A 6,290-nucleotide genomic window follows, 5' to 3' on the forward strand; every position below is an offset into this window, starting at 1 on the left:
GGGTTTCTTTGGTAGAGCTTTTGATGGAGATATTTGATGAATTGCATAAGTGGTGTTGGTGCAAATTTTGTTGGAGTTTCAGGATGTTGTTGGTGATCATGTTTGAGACTTGGTGGATGGAGATCATTGTTGAAGTGTGTGGACCTATATTAGGTCTTGGTTGATCTAGGTTATAGACCGACATTTAATGTAACGTGTGGATTGGACGTCTCAATGTATTTTTGGGATGTCTTATGTGTTGGATACTATTTGTCTTGTGTAAAGATGACATGGTTTTTAATTATATAATTGGTTTATTATCTGGTGGCCGACCTGATTGTTTATGGTTGAGGGTTTGTATATATAAATGTAAGATCTCATTGTAGATCATCATGGATATGTTAGAGGTCATGGTCAAGGAATGTAATGTGTGAATAATGTAATATCATTCAGGCAGAGGAGTTGGTCAATCATGGAGATCAAATTGGGTTTATGTAAGAGGATTTAGTCCTTTGGTATTGAGCTTAACCGGAACTGTACTTAGAAATAGGAGATGCTATCTTTTGCAGTCCAACACTTCTTCGGATTGTAGTCTGGATTTCTATGTAGTTAGTGAGGCTCCTTTTGTGATGAGAAGTGTGCTCTAGGCTATTGGCCTTCCTACAAGTGTAGGCCCCTCAATTGTAATTCACATACTTTCTGCAGAAAAATTATCTGACTATGGGTAGGCTTCCCACCGTGGTTTTTTCCTTTACAGAGTTTTCCACGTACAAATCTTGGTGTCATGTAGATGGTATTTATTTTGTGATTATTGTTTATTCTTAATTGGTTTATCTGCTATTCTGGTATTAATGTTTTGGGTTCCGATATTAAAGTTTAAATTTCTAATAGCTTTGGTAATCTAAGACAACTGATTCATCCTCCCCCTCTCAGTTGTCTTCTAGTTATTTGAACTGTCTAACAATTAATATCAGAGCTTTGGTCCTTTATGCATAAATCTTAACCACTTGAGGAAGATCCTATGGCGACTAACAGTTCAAGTTCATCTAGTTCTTCTAGAGCTATCTTTCAAAGGGATATTCTGAGGCTTGATGGAATAAATTACATAGTATGGAAGATTTGGATGGAGACTCATCTAAGATGTCTTGACAAGGAGATTTGGGAGATCACATGGAATGGTTTCACACCTTATAATCCAGGATCTGGAAATCTTCCTCTGGCAAAGCTAGACAAGGAGCTTGAGAATGATTGTAGAGCAAGAGAAGCCCTCTTGTGTGCACCTTCTGATCAACAAATAATGGGATTAACTAACAAATCATCTAGAAAGGCTACATGGGATAAGTTGGAGACTCTTAATGAAGGTGACCCTATAGTGAAGATTACTAAACTTGATGGTTATCGGGTGAGATATGAAAACTTGAAGATGGAAGAAGATGAAAGGATTACTGCATTCATGGTTCAAAAGGTAAATGAGATTGTTATGGGAATTCAATGTTGTGGTGGAACTCTGAGCGAAGATGAAATTGTTTCTAAAGTTCTGAGAGCCCTACTAGTGGCTTACAAAATGAAGGCTACTTCTCTTAATGAGTTGAGAAAAATAGCTAATACATCTGTCAACAAAGATACTTTGGTTCGGAAACTATCTGCCTTTGAGCTTGAAGAATTTGGACCTTCTGGAGCTATGAAATCTAAACCTGCTTTTCATGCATCTACATTTACAACCGGTAAGAAAGACTAGAAAACTTTGTATTGAAAGGAATTAGAAGATATGAAAAGAGAAGATGATGAGTTTGAGAAACTTAAAGCACTATTTTCTAGAAGAGTACCTAAAGGACCGGTAGGAAGTAAGTATGAAGGAAAAGCACCTTTAAATGTTTTTCATGTAATAAGATTGGTCATTTTGCATCTAGATGTCGTGAAAAGAATTCAAGATTTGAAGAAAGAGTTAGAAGATCATTCAAGCCTAACCTTGGATATCAAAACAAGTATAAATACAAGAAAAATAGAGACAAATCATGCTACATAGCGGATGAGGAAGGCATTACTGATTCTAATGATGAATTGGTAGAAGACTCTACTAGTGGTCCCGAAAGTGGCAAGGAATGGGTGTTCTTGGCTATCAAGGAAGATGATCCGGCACTGGAAGAGAATATACCTAATGTGAAGGCACTTGCTGCTAAAATTGAAGACAATGATGAATGGGTAGTTGACAATGGTTGTTCACATCATATGACTAGAGATAAAGGGAAGTTTCTATCTTTGTAAGAATTTTATGGTGGTCTAGTTAGATTTGGAGATGACAAATCATGCATGATCAAAGGAAAAGGAACTATATCATTGGATGGTAAGAACAATACTGACAATGTTTATTATTTTAAAGATTTGAGGCATAATATTTTGAGTGTAGGACAACTGGTAGATAAGGGATTTCAATTATAGTTCAAGGATGGAAAATGCAAAATCATTAACAGATCTGGTTTGGAGATTGCAACCGGTACACAAACAAAAGGTAATTTATTTCATTTGAACTCCGATGAGAAGACATGTTTGATTACACAGATTGATGAGAGTTGGCTATGGCATAAAAGGTTGTGTCATGTGAATTTTGATTGCATTGTGAAGATTAGTTCAACTAAGGTAGTTAGGGATATACCTACGATTATGAAGCCCTATAATCCAGTATGTAAAGAATGTCAAATGGGTAAATAGGTCAAAACATCTTTTAGGAGTATACAAGATAAATCAAATAATGTTCTTGATCTTATTCATACTTATTTGTGTGGCCCTGCTAGAGTTAAAAGTTTTCATGGTAATAGATATTTCATGCTAATCATTGATGATTATTGTAGAATGATGTGGGTTTCTTTTCTTAAAGAAAAATCTGAAGCATTTGAAAAGTTTAAAATTTTTAAGGCTAAAGTGGAAACTGAGACAAGATTGAAGATTAAATGTTTGAGGTCAGATCATGGTGGAGAATGTTGGCATTTGTGCTGAGTATGTTGACATGATGATATTATGTTGTCATTGATGTCAGTATGTTGGAGAGTGAACCAACAATATGTTGAAATGTGAACCAGTACAATGTGGTGAACCAGTATATGTGCAAAGAAGTGAACAAGTATATTGAAGCTAAACAGTTGGCAAAGTGAATCGGTATAGTGGTATAAACCGGTATATAGAGCAATAGGTGAAGTGGTAAGTTTTTCCAAGAGAACCGGTATGATGAAATGTGAACCGGCATATGGAATGTTCTCTATGAAGACTTAACGTGATATGACTACCGGTTGGTAGTCTTAGCTTAAGGATTTTCGGTTGAAGTGTTCCAAGCCTGTGTGACTCAATCGATGACATTGTGTGATGAGTTAGCATTGTAATAAAGATCCGATCATGTTTCCATGTCAGCTTGAGTGCGTGAAGGATCTTGCATGAAGAAGATCGATCCTATCTACCTCGGGAATATGCGAAGTCTCTGTAAATGGTGGAGAACGTATGATGGGTTACAAGCTGCCATGAAAGCGGTGAAGAACAAGCGATGGAGAATGTCTTGAGATCTATTCAAGACTTTTGTATTCAAATGCAAAGTGTTCAATGGCCAGGATTGAACCACCTGAATTGCTTAACCTAAATGTTTAGGGTTTAGGGTTTATGCTACCAACCTATATGTTTCCTATAAGGTTGATGTTGTGTTTCTTTCTGAGGTTGTTGGAAAATGGTGTGTGTGTATCTACGTGAAGAGATACATGATTCTTGCCAAACTAGATGAGATAAGAGGATTGATTCATGCATTGTGTGTGTGCAAAAGGAACTTAAGCAGATCTACATTAGGCATTGAGTGCTATTATCATATCATTATAATACTTGTTGATCTTTAACCACTTCAACAGTTGGAAAATCCCTTAACTGGGTAGCTTTAATCAGCTTGTTGTAAATCCTTTAATAGGGTGACTCAAACTAATTGAGTTCTTGGAATCCTATACCAAGGTAACCTTTAACAGGGTTTAACCCTTAACTGGGTGATCTCTAATAGGATCGGTTCCTAGTAGAACCTGTTGTAATAGTCTTTAACCGGACTATGCTCCTAACAGAGTGGACTTCTAAAGAGTTCAAAAGCAGCTTGTGGGTATTCATCCCCATCATGGTTTTTCCCAGTTGGGTTTCCACGTGAAAAAATTGTGTGTCATGTGTAGTATTTTTCATGTGATGATTTAAGTGATTTGTGTCTGAAGGTAAATCATGTTGAGCTAGCTGTTATTATATTTTTGATGATAGATTACCTATTCATGCATAAGGGTTAAATGGAAGTGTAGTATTAAGTTGAGTGGAAAGCTAAGTGATTAACCAGTTAATGCTTATCATAGTTATTCTTAGCTTTGCCGGTTGCACTCTGTTTCAGACCGGTGTTACTATCTATCAGACATTTGTAGTGTTTGCAGTCAAACCGGTTCGGGAGAAGTTTTTGTGACTATACTGATTCACCCCCCCCCCCTCTCAGTACCGGTTTGGTACTTAGTATTCATCATTGAGTTATCAATTGGTATTAGAGCATCCTCCAGGTCCTTTGTATTGTAAGCTTAACCGCTTGAGGGAAAAATCCTATTGTAATAATGAAGAGAGAAGGTCCAAAGTTCAACAGAGATAACTTCAAAATTTGGAAGGACAGAATGAAGATTTACATCAGAAGCATGGGTGCTCAACACTGGAGCTATGTTGAGAATATTTTTGTTATTCCTACTGGTACTCTCACCGATGATCAAAAGAGATAAATAGAGGAGAATGGACAAGTCATGGAAGCCCTAATCAACAGCTTATCTGACATTGAGTTTATTGATGTCCAAGATAAATATAATCCCAAAGAAGTATGGGACACTCTTGAGAATATCTATGGTAGTGATGAGCATGTAAAGCAAGCTAAGGAAGAAAGCCTTAGAGGGAAGTTTCAAGACATGCGGATGGTTGAAGGTGAGACCATTCAACAGTATGGAATAAGGATCAAAACTATTGTTGCAGATATCAAGAGTGCAGGTGGTAAAATGGAAGATTCCACTGTGGTAAGCAAAGTTTTGAGATCCTTATTACCGGTCTATGCAATAAGGGTTGCTACTATTTAGGAGTTGAGATCAATAGACAAGACTAAGGTATCCCTAGACTCCATCATTGCAAAGTTGACAGCCTATGAGCTAAATAGTTTTGATGGCAGTGTTCAAAAGACTGAATCAGCTTTTAGAGCTTTTGTTGTACCATCCAGAAAAGGAAAAGAAGCAAGCACCAGTGGTGAACCAAGACAGAGCAGAGAAATGGATGATGAGGAGATCCTGATGGAATTTGAAGCTCTTCTTGCTAGGAAACTTCCTAAAGTAACCGGTAAATATAGAGGTAAGCTCCCTTTGAAATGCTTTTCTTGTAATCAGATAGGACATATTGCTATAAACTGTCCTAATGGTGACAACAAGGACAAACCAGAGAGGTTCAAGAAATTCAAAGGAGGAAACCAGAGAAACTATTTTGTTGCAGTTGATGAAGGTGTCACAGATGAGGAATTAGAAGATGAAGAGAATGAAGATATTGTGTTTGTTACAGTAAAGGAAGATGTGTCAGACAAGAATGCTCTTGTCTCCCACTTTGATAATTCCAATAAATGGATTATTGACAGTGGTTGTTCTCACCATATGACTGGTGACTGGGGCAAGTTTATATCTTTGGAAGAATATGATGGTGGTGTGGTTTGCTTTGGTAATGATGCACCATGTATGGTTAAAGGAAGAGGGTCCATCTCTCTGAATGGAAAGAGTAGTGCTGACAATGTGTATTGGGTGGAAGGTCTCAGACACAATCTATTGAGTGTTGCCCAGCTGAATGATAGTGGACTCACTCTCGAATTCAAAAATGGAGCGTGCAAAATCAAAGGAAAGAATGGTGAATTGATGGCCACCGATATGCAAACCAAAGGTAACTTATTTCAGCTGAATGCCAATGTAAGTACATGTCTTATGGATAAATTTGATGATAGCTAGATATGGCATAGGAGACTCTACCATGTAAACTTTGATAACATTGTGAAGACCAGTAAGACCTAGGCAGACAGAGGATTTTGGATGCTAAGCAAACCAAAAAATCCTTTGTGCAAAGAATGTCAACTGGGGAAAATGTCTTCCTCAACTTTCAAAGGTAAATCTTTCACAATAGACAATTTACTTGATCTTGTGCATACTAATTTGTGTGGTCCTATGAAAACTAGGAGTGTGCAGGGAGATAGGTATTTCATGATTCTAAATGATGATTGCTCAAGAATGTTGTGGGTCACATTCTTGAAA

Source organism: Cryptomeria japonica, chromosome 5, assembly GCF_030272615.1.
Source record: "Cryptomeria japonica chromosome 5, Sugi_1.0, whole genome shotgun sequence".
Classification (NCBI taxonomy): Eukaryota; Viridiplantae; Streptophyta; class Pinopsida; order Cupressales; family Cupressaceae; genus Cryptomeria; species Cryptomeria japonica.